Source organism: Desmodus rotundus, chromosome 9 (assembly GCF_022682495.2).
Source record: "Desmodus rotundus isolate HL8 chromosome 9, HLdesRot8A.1, whole genome shotgun sequence".
Classification (NCBI taxonomy): domain Eukaryota; kingdom Metazoa; phylum Chordata; class Mammalia; order Chiroptera; family Phyllostomidae; genus Desmodus; species Desmodus rotundus.
The window spans coordinates 70,612,948-70,632,104 of record NC_071395.1 but is presented as its reverse complement, the minus strand read 5'-3'; the positions used below and the strand labels follow the sequence as shown (position 1 = coordinate 70,632,104).

General features: G+C 48.9%; 1 protein-coding gene and 1 pseudogene across 5 annotated transcripts in view; one reads left to right on the top strand and one right to left on the bottom strand.

Annotated features, from left to right (window-relative positions):
* The window catches only part of NTN1 (netrin 1), a 197,858-nt gene that overhangs the window by 82,397 nt on the left and 96,304 nt on the right, over positions 1–19,157 (top strand). The window lies entirely within an intron of this gene.
* On the bottom strand, positions 4,954–6,101 carry LOC112308663 (multiple coagulation factor deficiency protein 2 homolog pseudogene; annotated as a pseudogene).

Genomic DNA, 19,157 nt, shown 5'->3' with positions numbered 1-19,157 from the left:
GAGCCTTTTTCTGACAGATACTATATGTCAAGACCAAGTTAAAAAGTAATTGACAGGGTATATACCCAAAAGAATTGAAAACAGGGACATGAATAGGTATTTGTCACCCACGTTTATAGCAGCATTATTCACAACAGCCAAAGGTGGAAGCAACCCAAATACCTATCGACAGATGAGAGGATAAACAAAATGTGATTATATACATATATTTTTTCAGCCTTAAGAAAGAAGGAAATTCTGACATGCTACAACATAGAGGAAACTGAAAGACATTGTTATGCTAAGTAAAATAAGCCAGACACAAGAGGGTAATACTGTGTGATTCTACTTATATGAGGTTCAGAGTCGAATTTATAGAGACAGAGAGTCGGAGGGCGCTGTCGGGCTGCGGGCGGGGAGGAATGGGGTCAGGGTTTACCGGCACGAAGTTCCTTTCGGGAAGATGAAGCAGGTCTGGAGACGGATGGCGGTGATGGCTGCACAACAGTGTGGATGTGCTTAGTGCCACTGAGCTGCGACAATGAAAAATGGTTAAGATAGTGCATATTTCACCACAACAAAAAACCCAGATAATTGTAAATAATTATTGACAGCACCAGAGAGGCTCTGACAGGAAGTGTGCTGCTGAGCCCTGGAAGGGAGCTGTGAGTGCAGAGGGCTCTGGAAGCCGTTCTGAGGGGTGGAGAAGGCCCCGTGTGACCTTGGAGGTAACAATAGGATCAGAACCGCCAGGCAAACAGCCTGACATGTCGAAGCTGGCACATTTGAGGGTGCTCCTGCCAGCCAGAACGCTGGCACATCCGGCTGACTGTTTGCCCCACAACGCCCTGGTCCGGCTGTTTTGTGAACTCAGTGCAGTATTGCCGGCGGGTGGTGGAGACAGGGAGTCTTCGGAGGAGGCGACTTGGCCAGCGGAAGGGCGGGATTTCCCATGTGGGCTTTAGTCTGTGGAGAGGGAGGTTGGCATCACAGTCCCGACAGGACAGCCAGGGCCCGCTGCCCACAGGACATTTCAGAGTCACAGTCGAATTCCTCCACATGACGGGGCCAGGCCTGGACCACAGGGCGCGCCTCCAAGTGGGGCACCCCAAGGGTGGGGTGACCTGTCTCCAGGTCTCACTGTGGCCACAGAGGCCCTGCTGACCATGTGGGGCCCATGAGAGACCCAGCAGTGGGGGTCCTGGGGGAGCACCCTGTACTCGGGACCCACTGCGGGCAGAGCTCATGCTTCCTGTCTGGGCCAGGATGCTGGGAACTGTGTGGTCAGGTGTTTTGTTCTGAGTGTCCACTTTGGAATGGGAAGGCATAGTGTTAACTCTTTTACCAGCAGGGACAGGGTTCCCAGAAAAGCTTCCTTCTGACACCTGGACTTCTGGGGCCAGCCCCTGGCCGGTCAGATGAGGCTACTCTGGTCCTAGGAAATCGGCTTTTCCATCTCCACCACCCCACCCAAGGCTGGTCTTTTAAGCAGCCAGCCGCCTCTGTGGGCCTTCACTGGAGGATCTGGAGTCTGGTATGTGTGAACGGTGGCCTGGAAAGGCTTACGAACATTTTTGAGCCGAGAAAAGAATGTTCCCAGTCGGCAGGTGGATGTAGGAGGCATTAACCCAGAATAATCGTTCCTGCTCTGATGGTTTCATTATAAATCTGTGGAGACGTGGGAGTTCCTCGGTGTTAGTGATATTATCCTTAGCTTCTACGTGGAGAGGAAGCGGGGGGTTGAGGGCTCCATGCTAAGGAGGAGCAGGATTTGCCTGTAAAGGTTTTTTTGGGGGGTTCCTTGGGATCTCTCTCTCTCTCTCTCCCCCGCGCCCCTCCATGCTATTGATGGAGAACAACCAACCTATCTCTGGCTCTCCAGGAACTGTGCGAATCCCCCACCCAACCTGTGGGTGGGATAAAAAAGGGAGGCTGCCCAAAGATAGAGGGGAGAGGAGAAGGAAAAAGGAATGAATGGTGAGCGGACATATCCTAGTGTTCTGATCGAAGTGACTAGTCTGGGGGTGGGGGAACCAAGAGACCTTCTAGGTCAGTGGTTCCCAAAGTGGGGCCTCAGGATACATCAGCATCCCCTGGGAACTTGTTAGCAATGTGAGTTTTGGGGCGCCACCTCAGACCCACCAAATCAGAACCTGCATTTTAACGAGAGCCTCCAGGTGACTCATGTGCACATTGAAGTCTGTGAAGCACTGAATGGGCCACACTTCCTGGCCCATTCACAGCCCAGAGCTGTGAAGTGGCTTGTCTGTGATCCCATAGGTGGTTCACTTCAAAGGTGGGACTTTCTACCTGCTGTATAGGTGAGATGGGCAGAGTTAGTCCCTGACTCTTGGTACTGAGGATGTGTGCCTAAGTAGACCCATTTGCGTTTTGTGTCTTGGGGACAGATATTTTGTGCGAGCTATTATCATAGAAAGATGGTGGAATTGTGAAGCTGGGGACCTCCCCGAAGTGAACACACGGAGCTGAATACCCTAGATGCTCTGAGCTTGGTTCTGATCACAAACTTGCCATCTGGTTGCTGGCATTTCAAAATATACTTTGTTCTGTCATCATCATCGTCGTCATTGTCATCCTCACAGCCCTGACTGTTTATCAAGCATTTACTGGGATCTGTGCCCTGTGCTTATTAACATGCAGGCTTTCTCACTTGTCACCCCAACCACACACTTATTTAAAACTGAGGAAACTGGGGCCCAGAAAGGGGAGCAATGTGCTCACAGTCACTCATCAAGATGAGAGAAGCGACGGAACTTGGACCCAGGCCCGTGTGGCTCCGCCATTGCACTGGGGAGGTGAGGTAAAACCATAATACATTTTGTATTTGTGACACTTTCCACATTTTATGGTTCTAGGGCAGAAGTTATCCTGATAAGTGCCAAATCTGTTTAGTTATTATTACCATATGTTAAAGTATATCAAGACACTTTATAAATGCTAATGTCTCCATCAGTTTAAGTTTCCATATGCATTTTAATTATAAAGACTGAAATGGAAATTCTATATATCTCAGCCAGTTGAGAGAAAAAATTCCTAAGTGCTCAAATAAGTGTTATTTATGCTGTTGTCAATGAATAAATAAATAAATAAATAAATAAGTGAAGGACAGGTGGGCACTTTCTCCTTCGTTAGGACTGTTTGCAGATTTTACATTCGAAGTGAAAGAGGAAGTCAGAGTGGGAAGGAGGCCTGTGTAAACAGGGGGACCCAGTGGATTAGATCTGTGGCTCATTCCGCTGCGAATGGGCCATAGATGTCCAGGGCTTGCTGGCTTCTCCCAACTTCCCACAGGTTGGAGTCCCTTTGGTGATTGATTGTTGTATTTTTAGCTTCTGGTGGGAGGGGGTTGGCAAACTGTGGTCCATGGGCAAAATCCAGCCAGTCAGGTGTGTTTGTGAATCAAGTTTTATCAGAACACAGCCACACTCACTTGTTTACATTGTGTCTGTGGCTGCTTTCACACTGAGTTGTGAATGGCCGAGTTGAGTCACTGAGGCAGAAACTGTATGTCCTGAAGCCAACAATGTTTACTCTCTGGTCCTTTACATTAAAAAGTTTGTCAAACCCTTGCCTAATCTCATCTTCTGGGTGTTTCAAAGTTTTCTTTCTACTGTGTGTCATAGATGCTTGAAACTCATTCATACATTGGTTAATTTGTTTGTCAAACATGGTTTGATCATAGTGGTAAGAAATCTTAGCTCAAGAGGCTGTGGGCTCATGAGAAAAAAGATTTAATCAAAGACTGTGGGCTTGATAATAAACATTTGATGAACTTGCTGTGGTCGGGGTTCTTAGCTGCAAATAACAGCATCCACTAACTCAAGCAGAAAGGGATTTGTTTGTCAATAGTTTAGATAACTCTCAGAATTGTTGGGAGGACTGAAGAAAAAACTTAAGGTGGACGTCCAGGAACAAAACCCTAAAACCACCCCCCAGAACAAGCCACCAAGGGAGCTGCTGCCTCTGCCACAGTCAGGAAGTTGCAGAACCAGGTGGTAGAGCCATTTCTGCCAGCTCCAGAACACCGCCTCCCCCACAGCCCAACCTATGAAACAGCGCCACACCCTGCCACAGCCCCACTGTCTCACGTGAAGTGCAAATCACACACAGAGCCTAGCTGCAAGGGAGTCTGGAAAGCGTTTCCAGCTCTCTAGCCCCTGGATGTTGATCGGACAATCCGCAGCTACACAGCCACTACCTCCGTAGTTTTGCCTTCAAAGATAAATATAAAGTGTTCAACTCCTTTACTTACACATTAAGATTTGAAAACTTAAGACAATATATATTCAGTAAACGTAGCATATGAGTCTGGCCCAGAATGCCCAAGAGAGCAGGAATAGGTACTATGGAAGTTTTTCTCAGACACATCTCCCAATCCCACCTGTTTATCTTTTTTTTGTTCTATCAGTTTTATTGGTCAGATATCTAGAATTTATTATATAAATCTTTCAAAATAACTAGATTTGATAAGAACAGTTTACAGTTCAGTTCGGATTGCACAAATACTTGACACAGGAATCCATTTTTACAAATTCATGTGTTTCCTCGTGAGTATACTTTAATAAAGAAAGTAAGTCTCTGCACTTCTTACAGAAGAATGTGTGCGGTTTTCCCCCCATTCATCACCGTTCCGGGTTTTCTGTCATGGGGTGTCCATCTCACCCAATCAACCAAATCACATTTGCTGCTGCTTTTCATTTTCAACTACTGTTGAGATTCACACTGCTAGGAATTTGGGGGCTTCTTTTCTAATCTTTCCCGATCTGAAAGAATCCATGTATTTAGGCTAGAAGAGATCCTTTAAACAACACTCCTCAATGGAACTTGCATCAGGCTAATCACCGTGCTGGGTGAATGACCTTTGTTCGCTTTGCACTTAGGCAATAGCTGCGGGTAGTTTTACTGCCTCTGTATCAAGCAGAAGGGGTAAATGCTCACATTCCCAAGTTCCTAAATGAAAAGAACGAAACCCTGGAAACAAGAGTTAAATAGAAATATTAAGGAAGCTAAAACATTTGCTGTTGATTAGAGTAGAGAACATTTTTAAGTTCAAGGTCTCTCCCAGGTTGAAGAAGACATAAAAGAAATAAAGTATAAGGATATGGCAGTAATTTTATAAAATATGGAAAAACTGAAAAAGGTTAATCACTTAGGTCAGTGGCGGGTCATATTCAGAGTGCCAGAAGATACAGACTTTGTGGTTAGCTGAACTCAATATTTGACCTTCGTTTTAATGCTGTGGCTTTGAAATAACTTAATCAATGCTCACCTGCCCAAAGCACATAATCATTCAGGCCAGGAGAACTTTACAGAACAGTGCGCACGTTTACCTGAAGGGACAGGACCCACAAGGGGCAACGTTTGGCGTTCATTCCATTCCTTCACTGTTACTGAAAAACGTGTCCACTTGGCAAAGCTCGTCTTACTTTTAGTAGCAAGAACTAAAACCAAGAGACTCGCATCACATTCCTGAGTACTCAGCTCCACTTATCCAACGTTCTTAAAAAGATTCTGTAACCACGCCCTTGTCCGACAGGAGATTTAACAGTACGTGGGGACTATAATATGTCCCATTTCTCTTCTCTTTTATTTCTCTTGATTTCTTTCTTATCCAGTGTAACAAGGGCTACAAGTTTTTACCAAAATAGTTCAGCAGTAGTTGGAAACTGAAAGTGTTCCATCACATTATAATGGGTCACGTTTACATACTAACTAGAAGATGGTCAAAGTGTCTACTGCAGTGATTTTGCAAATGCAGCGCTGTTGATGTATCCATCATTGTTCTTGTCTTGTAACATGCCATCTATTAAGTTCCTTTGCTCCTCTTCACTAGTTGGTGGTGCCTGTTCATAGCTTCTTCCTTGTGGACAGGAGTGATGGCTGTGGATAGTACTGGGCTGTCAAGCAAATTATTGCCGTCATAAGCATGCATTTTGAAATAATGGAGCTGCAGTTCTTGTGGGGACGTCTCCCCCTCTGGTTTGTTGATGACATCTTCTAGATGTTCCATGATATACTTTTGATTGTGCACAGTGTTCTTACCCACACCCACGCTGCCGGGATGGGAGGAGCCAGCTTCCCCGCCTCCCTCTCCCCTGGGCTCCTGGGCCCTGGCACCTGGGGCACAAGTGGCCCAGAGAAAGCCACCCAGGAAGGGGGCTCTGAGCAGCTGCAGAGATCTCGCAGTCTCCGGTACCCTCGCGGCCCCTCCCCCCTCCTATTTCTTTCAAAGCTCTAGAGTCACCCACCACCTTCAGGTAGAAGGAGGTAGAAGTCTACCCTCTGTGCTCTGAGAACACTTGATGGGACCACCATCCAAGAAGTTGTGATATTCTTCTTCATACGATAATTACGTGCTTGCTTGTTTTTTCTTCCATTTTTTAAACTTTTTTAAAAAATAAGAGAACAATATTGACACAGTACCTTGATAGACCTTTCATTCTGTTCTGTTCCACTAAACTCTCTTCTTCCCAGAGACGAATAGTATAGTTGATTTATCTTCCCATATTTTCAACTTTTACTACATATGTGTGTTTATGCACAATACAGAGTGTTGTGCACAAGCTAGTGAGTTTATGTACAAGGCTGTCACACCAGATGTATCATTTTGCAATGGCTGTGTTTTTGAGATGGGTCCATGTGGCTTCATCGGGCTCTACTTCATTCATTTTCAGGGTCATAGGGTATGACATTGTATAAACAAGCTGCAACTCATTTGTCCATTTCCCGCTGGTGGCCATTCAGCCTCTCGCCCCAGTTTTTTTTTTTTTAAACATTGCTGCAATCAGCAGCTTTATCTATCCTTCCTGGGGTTATATGTGAGATTTCTGGAGGGTAGACACCAAGAACCAGAATTGTTTGGCTGTTTCCACCACAACTAGCTCAGATGATTGTTTCAATTCCCACCAGCTCTATATGGAAGCTTTCATTTCCCTATTTTAGCTAACACTTGATATTATCAGATGTGTATATTTTTGTCAGTCCAATGGGCTTGTTTAAATTTTCATATGCATTGTTTTAATTTGCATATACCTATTATTAGTGAGATTGAGCATCTTTTCATATGTGTATTGGCTATACAGGTTTCCTTTCTGTCACATGAATATTCATGTGTGTGTGTGTGTGTGTTCTGTTGGGTTTTCTTGTTTATTTTTTGGAGTTCTTTATATATTCTAGATACAATCCTTTGTTGTATGTGGTGCCATTATTTTCTCCTGGTCTGTCATTGTCATTTTTCCCTCTGTCCTTTGTATCCTCTGACCTGGTTTTGCTTCATGCAGATGTTTGAATGAAGACAGGATGATGCTTCCCTACCGGATGCTGGCTGACTCAGAGTGCCAGCTTCTATTTCATTGAGTAAACCCGAAACCCCGTTAACTGCTGCCCCTGGAGGTGGGAAGAGCAGAACTCCTTTTCCTTCCTCCCACCTCCTCCATCTTTCTGTACCTCAGTGTGTTCGTTTCCTAGGGCTGCTAGAAGACCCACCCAGTCTGGGGGGCTTAGAACAGCAGAAGTTCGCTTTCCCACAGTCAGGAGGCCAGAAGTCTGAAATCCACACATTGGCCAGGTTGTTTTTTTCTGGAGGCTCATAGGGAGAATTTGGTCCCTGCCCTCCTTAGTCTCTGCAGGGTGCTGGCAACCCTTGGAGACGCCAGGTTCCAGTCTCTGCTTCCGTCTTCGCACGGCCTTCCCTTCTGTGTGCCGCTGTGTCTTCTCCTTTTCGGCTTCTTATAAGAACGCCCATCACTGGATTTAGGGCCCACCCTAAATCCAGGGTGATCTGATATCAAGAGCCTAAACTTAATTACATCTGCAAAGACCCTGTTTCTAAATAAGGTCACATTCACAGGCCCTGGGAATTAGGACATAGACATGTATTCTGGGGGCTATTCAACCTACTGCATTAGACAAACTCCTCAGATCCCAGAGAAGAACGAGGCTAAAAGCAGGCCATGTGTGTGTTGGGGGGGGCGGTTTAGGGTGCAGTTTTGGGGGTTCGTGGAGGAGGAAGAGCACGTTCTGAGAGAGGTGGTGTGTTCTGTGAGGTGCCACTCATTCCCTTGGAGAAGAACAGCCGTACGGGTTGGGCATGTAGTTTGTCAAGAGTCCCAGAAAACAGGCAGTGGCTCCCAACCTATGCCTCTGCCACGGAGCCGAGCTGGTGACTGTACCCTGCAAAGTGGGCCGAGAAGGGGCCAAGGGTGGGCTACTCTGTCCATTAAAAGATATTGAACTTTACAGATTCTGCCCCTTTAAAGATAAGCAAAGGGAAAACAAATGGACTTCTAGGGGAAATAGAGCAGAACCGAGGGAAAAGAACGGCACCATTGAGCCCCGTTACTTGTGGAGTCCGTGTTTGCGAATTTGCGCAGTCCCTAATACTTATCTGTAACCCCGAAAACAATCCCCGTGGCCCTTTCACAGTGATGGTGGCTGAGCAGAGCAGTTCAAGAACCTGAGTCACCCGATGTACCCGTCCCCGGCTGAGGAGAGCGAGGCCAGGCTCTGCCCTCTTGTTTCAGCTCTTACTGTGAACAAGTGTTGCTTTTTTGTTTGTTTTTTTTGTGGTCTACTTGGTCCCACGTTTTTTAAATTTTTGTGCTTTTTCTTGGCAATTTCACCGTTTAAAATGGCTCCAGGTATAGTGCTGAAGCTCTGTCTAGTGTCCCTAAGCACAAGAAGGCTGTGATATGCCTTACAGAGAAAACACGTGTGTTAGATAAGCTTCCTTCAGGCATAAGTGACAGTGCTGTTGGCCACAAGTTCATTGCTAGTGAATCAGCAGTGTATATAAAATACGGTGTCTTTAAACAGGAACACACGTAAAACAAGGTTCAGTGTTGATCAATTTGTGGAAATGGGACCAGAGGCTTGCAGGAACCAAACTCTGTGTTTCCTAAGGAGCAGGGTTCAGAATTCGCTAAGCGAGTGTTCCCAGCAGCTTTATAGGCTGTAACTGCCGTGAACAGTGAGAATCCACCGGATCTGAGAGAGCCTGCCTCCGAAGATGATTACACCATAAGACCCAGGAGCACCTGCCAGGAAATTGGCGCCTGCAAATTGCAGGAAGACACATTCTCAGGGCAACTGAAGCCAACCTTCCTCAGCATTGGACAGTCTGAGATTAGAAGGCATCAGGAGAAGATGGAAGTGGAGATGAAACAGGGGGAAAGATGACGAGAAAACTACATAGTTAATCTGCAGGATTGAAATACATTCAGCAGAAAAATGTGTCCAACAATAGATTAGTTAAATAAACACTAATATAGCCATAAAGTGAACTACGTACGATTCGGTTATTAAGAAATTGTGCCTTATTTATTGACTTAAAAAGAATAAGAAAAAGAGAAGAATTTAAAATAGCATGAGCATGTAATGTTTTTAATTTCTTTTTTAAAAAAAACCATGTACGTGCTTACTTAGAAAAAGGTCTGGATGACTGCATGAAGGTATTCAAGATGGGATAAATGTTGCTGTTAGTAGACAACAAGCATGTGTTTCCGTAGAGGATGATTTTTTGCAAAAGATGTATTGATGTATCAACTTAAGTTTAAAAATATTGAAGTGAGGGTGAGAGGAAAAAGGCGTCCTCCATGCGAACGGAGGGGAAAGACACCCCCCCCCCCCCCCCCCCCCCCCCCCGTCCTGTGTCGCTCCTGGTGGCAGCACTTACTGCATCTGCACCTGTGCCATCTCCCTCCTCAGACGGTGGAGCCCCCGGGGGCAGCTTTTGTGTTTCCAAACCCCATGGGAGGGCTTGTGCACGGGGCTCAGGGCGTCCTCCTTGGGGGGGAAAGTGTGGAGGGGCAGTGCCCAGCCTGGGCTGCATCTGAAGGCTCTGCCCCCCAGTCCTCCTGGCCTGTGGGTCTCCCTCCACTCCTCTGCCTTCCTCCAGCGCAGGCTTCCTAAGCGTGGGGACTGTGACACATGGCAGGGTCCAGTGAAAGTGGGGGGAATGGAGAACAGGTGAGCTCGTGCTCCTCCGGGTGGACCAGAAGGTGTTTTGACACTGATTCTGGAAGTGCAAGGCCTCTGAGAAAACTTTTCCAGTTTTGGGTGGGAGTGTAGGAGATGGAGGTGGTTCTGCGAGTGCTGCAAAGATCCACTCTGTTGGTGTCAGCTTAGCACGTGTCCCCAGGGTCGGGGTGGGGTGTGCAGGTGTCCTGCTGACCCTGAAAATCTCCCTCTCAGTGCTCAAGTCAGGGAAGGAGCCCCATCTCTGTGCTGAAACGGAGTCCTTGTCTGCAGATGCACCTGGAGCTGGACAGAGCCCGGCTGAGATCTGGAGAAGGATTTGATAAACCTGGAAGGCTCCCACTCCAGTGTGCCAGAGCTCATTTAAACACCAGCTTTGCCGGCACACTAGGAGGCCTCAGAAAGAGGGAAGGCAGGCAGGAGCGAGCTCTTTGCACTGACTCATCTTCCCCCCAGGGCCCATGACACATGGTGCTGACATTTTCTGAGGCCTCAGCCCCCGGAGACAACAGACAGGCTGTGGTGAGCCCCTGGGGGCTCTGGGGCAGCCCTGGATGGACTTGGGGCTCTTGATGGCCCCGTGTGTGATGGAGGAGAGCCTGTGAGGCTGAAGAGTGAGGTCCTTGCTGCCTGCTAGGCCTCAGAGAAAGGGAACTCATGTCTCCCTCTCTGTGAATAGTCGGAGAATTTTCCTCTCATAAACAAAACAAATGTGAGCTGATAGGGTGGAGGCCCCAGAGACAGGCTGGGTGGCCCTTTCTTCAACGTCTTTGCATTTGTTTCTCCAGGGGGCAGATTGCGGAAGCTTTTTAGAAGCCCGGAAAGCCGCCTGTGGGTCTCATCAACTTACTTGGTTAACCGGTGCTGGCCAGGGCTCTGTTGTTCTTGGAGAAGAGGCTGTGAGCTTTTCAGATCCCTGTGCACACAGGCAAGTGGCTCAGCAGAGCCCTGAACCCAGGACGATGGAGCAGGTGCTTCGTGTGAGGGCAGGCCTTGTGGTATCGTGGGCAGAGCCCTCGTGGGGTCAGAAAGCAACCTCCAGTTTTGACCCACCCCTCCCACCAACTCCCTGGGTGGCCTTTGCAAGTCCTCACTTCATTGGGCCTTAGCTGCCCCATCTTTGGCTCCTGAAGGTCAAGCTGGGTGATTCCTAGAGTCTCTACTGGCTGTTTGGTTCCATGAACCATTTGAAGGAACCACTGTGATGGTGGGGGCTTCCTCCCGAGGCCCCCCCTCCCCCGCCCCCTTTCTCTGCAACATCTCACTGACTTGGCCCGGTTTTGTTTCCAAAGCTGAAGTCCCAGGCTTTCTGTGGAGCCGAGGAAGACGGGGCTTGCCTCAGCTTGACAACCGGGGCCGGAGAACACTGCCATCCATCACGTTCTCATTGTCACTTTAGAAGGTCCCAGAAGGTCAGCTTCCAATTGCCTCTCAGTACAGAGTCTTGTTTGTATTGCTTGGGGACTGCCCTTTCACAGAGCTAGCGGAAAAACACGCCTTGTCCGCCCCAGAAGAGGTGATGAGAAATGTATTATTTTGAAGGTCGACCAGAAGTAGAAGTTTGGAGAACGTTTTCCTATATTGAAGTCCAAGTATGGGATATAACTATTTTTAAGCAGTGAGCACATCCTATTTATTTTCTTTATCATTGACTAACTATATTTTGGCCACTTTCAGGAAGGATTTGTGGTTGAGGTACCAGGGGTGGCTTTTGATATGAAAATGTGTATTGTGACTCCCTGAATGGGTGTGGGGGCCGGCAGAGGTGGGCCCCACTGGGTGGAGGAGGGGCCTCGGTGCAGGTCCTGCCCTGCGGGGAGCGACACCGGGGAAGCTGTGAGGCCTGAAAGGGTGCTTTTAGGAAAGTCTGGATCAGACATGATGTTATAGGAAAAAATGCAGCGTCTAAGGAAACAGCACATGAATAGAGAGAAAGCCGAGAGACGGGGCAGGGAGGCCGAGAGGACATAAAACAGATTGTCATCGGGAGCTAGGGAAAGGGGCTGGGCCGCTGACGGGAGGGAAAATGGCAGAGGCTCTCGCTTCTCCAGGGAAGGCTGAGCGTGCGGGTGGAGCAGATGCAGAAGGGCTGGTGAGGCCAAGAGCCGGGCCTGTGCATTTCTGAGGCATGAAGACGGCAGAGCCCCAAGACAGAGCCACTGGCCCTCGGGCCATGCCCGTGGGACAAGCATGTGCCCTCTCGCCCTGACCCCCACACCTTTTTGGGTGGGGGACAGGGTCCACAGCAGGGGGAAGGAGTCATCTTGCACAGGACACGCTCTAGAAAGGAGTGAGAGGGAATCCGCCCCCATTGTTCCCGCCATACTGCAAGTGAGACAGGCGGGTGCTCTGTGGCAGGCTGCAGGCGGTTTCCAGCAGGGCTGTAGGGTGGCCAGGTGACCCGCAGCAGGTTATTCCCTGTGCCTCAGTTTCCTCTCCTGAAAAAGAGGGTTGATGTCAGTGTCTACCTCAAAGGGATGTGAGGATTAATTCTTTTTTAATGTCAATATTTTCTTTATAGCTCAAACAGAGCTTATCTCTTGATTTTCACAGCTTTAAAGAAGCGAACGTATCAATAACAGTTTAACGTACCCTCCTGAGTTTATCTCCTTTTCAAATCAATGTTACCGTGTTACCGGGTTTGACATTTTCTCAGAAACCAGTGATGCATACCCAATTTTAAACTTCCTTTGATTACTTAACTGTTTTTTACTAGACAGCTCTGTGAGCTGATTTAAAAAATAAAGTAAAATCAAGGGAACTTTCTAATTTGTCTTGGGATTATAGTAAACAAAATTCGTGAATCAGGTTTAGATCAAAACAGCTTCCTGGTCAGGTGGGCTTCCAGTAGGCTGGTGGAGGCTGGTTTACTGAGCTTTGTTTCCCTGGGGGCTCCACAGGCCCTGGGGGCAGCAGAGAGTGAATACCCTGGTGGCGTTGGTGGGGGGAGGGGGTGTTAACAGCCTTCACAGGGCCACTGGCGAAGGGGTACATTCAAGAGCAGACGTTAGTTTTGATTGTCCTGAACTTGGCACGACTTGTCAGGTCTCTGGCACACGGTGGCAGGTACTTGATAAACACCAGATTCCTTCTGGAGCTCCCGCTGGTTTGCAGCTCCACGTCCTCATCCTCCCCATCCTCGCTCGCCCTCGCCGCAGGCCAGACCAGGAGCAGGGTGTTCACTGTCCTCTCTGTGTTTCACTTCTTCAGGAACTGCCGGACTGGACCGTTTCCCAAAGTGGCGGCACCGTTTTACATCCCCCCCTGGGGAAGCACGGGGGTTCCACTTTCTCCGAGTCCTCAGCCGCACGTGTTAGCGTCTGCCTCTTGATTCTAGACATCCGAGAAGGTGTGCGTCGGCATCTTACCATAGCTTTGGTGTGCCTTTCCCTGATGGCGAGTGGTGTGAAGCCTCTCTTCATGTGCTTCTTGGCCATTTGTGTATCTTCTTTGGAGAAATGTCTGTTTAAATCTTAAAACAATTTTTTGCTTGTTTAAATCGGTAAGTTAGTTCTTAGGAGTGCTTGGCGGAAGGCCTTGAGTGCCGAAGTGCAGTGTAAGTTGCTGTTAGGGAGAGTCCCCAGGACTTGGCGTGCCTGACTCCTCACCTACCTGTGCTAAGGATTTGGGGGTCGGTGGGTGCTGCATAAATGACCAAACAGGCAGAAGCCGATGGTTTTATATTTCACCTCTTGGGGAGAGGCTGGAACACTTGCCACCCCACCAGACTTTGGGGGGGGTTTCCCCAAGTCCCTATGGTGGGGCACAGGCCTGCCCATACCTGATGACTTTGGTGACAACTTCAGTGCCACACAGGGTTTAGATTCTGTACACCCACAAGCCCCTGAGAGGCTGCCGGCAGGGTGTTGGCTGGCAGTGTCGGTGGGGGCCAAGTGGAGACGTCCCAAGTCCTGACCCCCACCCCTCACGTCACAGCAGCTTCCTCTGGTGCTGCGGTTCACGGCGCTTACATCGTCCCCGTGTTGCTTCGTACCAGCTGCTCGCTGCTCAGGGGGCTGTTTGGCTCAGTACAAGCTTTCCTTTTCATTTTCTTTTTGCTTAAAAATACTCAGGTTTTTCCAAGAGTCGATTAGTCCTTGGTGATGAGTGATCAAAGGTTTGGTTCAACCTCGGCAGTTCAAGTACAGCAGACCCCGAAATAACGAATGTCGTTTTGTTCAACGTCATTAAAGCATCGATGAGAAAAAACACGTCGGTGCCTGGGCCGCTGTGTGCGGAGTGGACCCGTTCTCCCCACGTCTGCGTGGTTTTCTCCGGGACTCCGGTTCCCTCCCATGTCCCCACTCTGCGCGTGTGCCGTGAATTGGCAAGTCTCGGCTGTCCCAGGAAGAGTGTGAGGTGTGTGTGTGAGCGGCCCTGCAGCGGAAGGGCGTTCCGTCCCAGGTGGGTCCCACTTTGTGCCCTGAGCTGCTGGGATGGGCAGCGGGCACCTGAGACCCTGAACAGGAATAAGCGGGTTGGAAAAATAATGATCTGACTTGTTTTTATTAACATTTCTTGCATGTATATGTGGCTCACATTTATTTCAGTGCTTAATATTAGAAGTGTTTTGAGTCTTTATTTAGAGGTTGGTGATGTGTTCGTGACCAGGAATATGCTGTAGGAACTTACCTCTTGTGTTTCTCGATTGGCCTGTGATAAAATTGGTTTTGTTGTACATCGTTGTGTTTAAACCCGAAGTTTCCAAGTACCTACTGATGTTAAGTGACGACATCTTTGGGGCTCCCTGGAGACCTGCTGTGAGCCTCAGGACAAGAGACAATTAAGGACCTTGAGGAATAAACTACCAGGCTATACGTCATCCTGTGTGGTGTGTGGCGGGACTGGGAAGGAGGCCAACCCTGTTTCAATAGAGGGCCATGAAGGGCAAGGGAAAATTAGGGTGCAAGGGTCCAGGTGGACACTTCGGGCAGGTGGCTGGATGCCGTCATTAGTATTCCCCTGAGGGACGCGCCGGGCATTGAAGAACTGGGTCCCCACAGCCAGCTTGTTACTGACCCTGCTGGTGATGAAACTCCTGTCTCCTACTGAAGGACGGTTTTCCCCTCTTCCTAGAGGCCATTTATGTTCGGGTTCGAGTTCCCTGTGGCCTTCCTTCACTTCTTTACCCCGAACTTCCCGGCTGCTCCCTCTCTGGCTGTGTGGGTGTGCTGGTGCGGGGAGTTTATTTCTCCTCCGACGTTGCCTCCTGGCAATGGTGCCTCACTCATCCCACTTTTGATTTCCTCCCCCATCTTCTCTGTTAATCCGTGCCTGCTTGAAGCCTGCTTCCTCTGCGCTTTTCCCTGCTCAGTTCAGGCACCGCTTTTCTCTCTGGGACCTTGCAGCATTTCTGTGCGGACCTATGATTATTATTATCCCGGCGCTGGGATCCTTTGTGCTTGCTCATCTGAGCGGTGGAGGCCCTGCCACCTTCCCACCCTCTGCCCACGCCCCTGATGAACGTGGTCTACAGCCTCCTGCACCCGGTCAGCCGCCCCAGGGCCCAGCCCAGGTTGGCAACTCTGGTCAGTAATGCGTTTGTCCCTGGACACAGAACAGCTGCCCTTCCACTGCCACAGAACACTGCCCCTCCACAGCCCTGGTCTTTTCCTCACCCTGCAACCGGGTGATGGCACTCGCTTCCTTAAGCCGGTCCTCCTGTCACCATTGCTGGAACTCTCAGTGACACCCCCCCACAATTGCTCAGTGACCCTCTTCTTGATGTGGGAAAGTTGGACTGTGACCCGGTTGGTGCCCGGGGCTGTATTATCTTTCTCAGTCGCATGCAATTTGGGGGTCTACGGAGTTAGTTTCAGAATTACACTTTTTTTTAGCAGCAACCCCCCCACCACATACCCTGAAGCCCCCTCAAGTTTGACTCATAACTAGCCAATGGTGACTTGGATGGGAGGCTTTGGGGCCCAGGCGGCGCTTGAGTTTCCCAATGATCCCCCTGACCAGATGGCCCTGAGCAGGGGGGTCTCCTGGACCGTGGCTTCCCCAGGCGTGGGCAGGTTGTAGGCGTAGCTCCAAGCCCCTGCGCTGGTGCTTCTGTTCTGATTAAACTTTTTTATTGTTTTATTTCTCATGTTACCGAATCAATGCCGGTTAGCTGTAGAAAAATTACAAATTAATAGACTAGGGGGGGAAAAAGGAAAATGCAGGTAATGGTTCATCCCACCTGCTGGGGAGACGGTGTTAACCCCTGGACTGTCCATGGCCTTGTAGACCTTTGCACGTGTGCGTGTTTCTGTTACGCATTTCAGTCACCCTGCTCTTGGTTTAAAATATTTTTATTGTCTTTCCATCTTATTGAATAGTCTTCTAACCTGTGGTGTTGTGTGACTGCGTAGCACTGCATCTCTGGATGGACCAGACTCAATCAGCCAGGCATTTGGATCGGCGCGTTCGGGCTGTTTTCGGGTCTGTTGCACGCTAAGCTTTGCTGTGTTGAGGATCCTTCCACCTGGCATTCCCAGTGCTCCCTACGGATACACTCCTAGACCTGGGGTTGCTAGGTCAAAGAGTAAGCACATGGTTAAGACTTCTGCTACAGGTTTCATTATTGCTCTCCCCAAAATGCGTGTCCCTGTTTCTTTAAATGTATTGGGCATTTGTTGTGCTAAAAAATATTGGCTACCTTGGAAGACAAAAAGTGGTCTTAGTTGTTTTAATTTGTATGTCTTTGAAAACTAACAAGGAAGAGAGAACATTTTTGTAAGTTTATGTTTTGTGTATTACATATTGGGGAATTTATACATTTTTCTAGTAAGAGTTCACTTTTTTCCTTAATGCACTGTTTGTATATTAAAGATTGTAACTTTTTGCCCATCTTTTATCTTACAAGTAGTTCTCTCAGGTTGTTATGGATGTTATTGTTATTTAAAATTTAGAATTTGTGGTGTTTTTTGACATAGAAAGTTTAAAATTGTCATGTATCCAGATATATGTTTTAGGATTTTTGCTTTTGGTGCTGTCCTGTAGGAAGGCCTTCTCAACCCCAGGATTATAGAAATATTTACTTACATTTTCTTCTAGTAATTTTTGTAGTTTTGCTTTTCAATCTGCCAGGACTGTCGTGGAAGAAGGCATGGGAGCAGATACAATCGTTACACTTCCCGAGTGGTAAACCAGCTGCCTTAGCACCACTTGTTACTCATTCCGTCCTTTTCCTCCCAGCTTCCCCCTCACTTCATGAAATAAGTAGGTCTCACTTCAGACTTTCTATTTGATTACATTCTCTCTCTATTCTTGTGCCGAGTTGACCCTGTTTTCATTCTTGTGGCCAAGGACGCACTTTAAGGCTCGGGGGAAGCTTTGTGAGTGGCACAGCTCCATGTGAAAAGCCAGGGACTGCTCACCTCGTTCTCCCATCTCTGTGTGTTATGATCACTGTCTTCTTCCCTGGTGACCGTAAGTCATCTGTATGTTTTGAAGCTTTTCTTCAGGGATCCTGAGTACAGTGACTGTCACCTGAACCAGCAAGTGCTGAGGTCTGTTACTAAATGTTAGGCTTGTCCCTTGCCACAGTGCCCAGCGCCCAGGAAAGGCAGGTCTGTGTCAGCCCGGGTGCCCCAGTTGCACTGCCATGTCAGAATCACACCTGTTTTTCTTAAAAACCAGCAGCCCCACTCTGTTGGTTCTTTGACTGTTACATGCTTTTCTTCCCCAGTTGGGCGTGCCGGGCACAGTCCTTGCTCTTTCCTTCCTGGGTGGGGTGGGCGTGGGGGGGGTGGGAGTTCAGAGTGGAAATGTGGTGGAGGACATGAAGCCCCTCCCTCACTCCCACTGCAGGGCGGTTGCCGCAACAGTCAGTCGGACAGACGTGTCCTCCAGGTACTTCCCCCCACACACCGTCGCTCTGATTCCACTTCCTGAACTCAGGGGATCGTGTGGGTGGGAAGCCTGCTGGGTGGTCTGCCCAGACTTCCACGGGATCCTTGGCCACACCCAGGGCCCAAGGTGGTCCTGGGCTGCCCTCAGACCACACTCAGTCATGCTGTCTCTGCCAGCGATGCCTTTGGTGATGGTGACGATGAGGAAGAGCTGCTGGTGACCAGGCAGTGGTTGATGATGCAGTGGAAACCCTGCAGAGGTGTCCTGTTCACAGACTAGAGTTTAATTACTGAGCACCTCCCTGCTTGTGCCCTGCGTGATAGTAGATGCCATGGGGGGTTAAAAGGAACTGTGTTTTCAGCGCTCCCCTCATTCTGTTAGCCAAGGCCATAGTCAGGTGGCCGAGCTTCCCGCTCCCAGCCCCTGGGGTCTGCCTGGCTCAGTCTGAGCCCTGACTCTGCCACCACTGTGACATTTGGACAGATGCCTTAACTTTTCCTCAGTTTCCTCATCTGTCAAATGGGCTGCTTCCCAGGGTTGTTGTGAGGACTAATGAGCTAGTATATTTGAACATTTCACAGCGCCTGATGCATGCCGTGTGTTTGCAGTTACCGTTGTTTCTGTTGTATACGTGTGCGTCTCTCCTGCACTTCACGAAGGCCTTCTGTCCTTTGTTGTCTTCCACAGCTGGGTGCCCTGTAAGTATCTGTTACTGAGAACACCAGTGTGCAGTATTATTATCCCTCATCGTGCTGGGCGCTCTGTCACATCACCTGATCTAATCTTCAGAAAGCCTTTAAATTAGGTGCTGTGTTAGTTTTACAGATGAGAAACCCACAGCTTAGGGAGGCTAAGTAACTTGCCAAAGGCTGTCCAGCCAACAAGTGGCAGGGCCAAAATTCTCCCCCCGCCCCCGCACAGCCAGACCCCAAAGGGGAATCAGGATGAGGATGTGTGAAGAACGGGGTGGGAACAAGGAAGACACATTTGAAAGAGAACAATAGAGCATATAAGGAATTTAATAGGTTCTACCGATGTGGGTGATACAGAACCAAAGGGCTAATGGGCAGTCCCGCGTGGATTTCATGGCTTTCAGTTTCTGAAGGAAATGAAAACACGCTTTGCACATAAAAGGGCTTAGACACTCAGTTGGACTCCCAGGGGTGCTCTGCCTGCCCACTCTGGCCTGCTGAGCTCCAGGTTCTGGAGCTGTGGGGGAGTGTTCCCGGGAGGAGAAGGGCTTGAGGGTCTGGCTCCAACAACTGGTAGGAGGTCTGTGGTTAAGGGTCAGGTGGGAGCCCCGGGAAGCCATCGCACACAGGGGAACATCCAGCCTCGTTGGG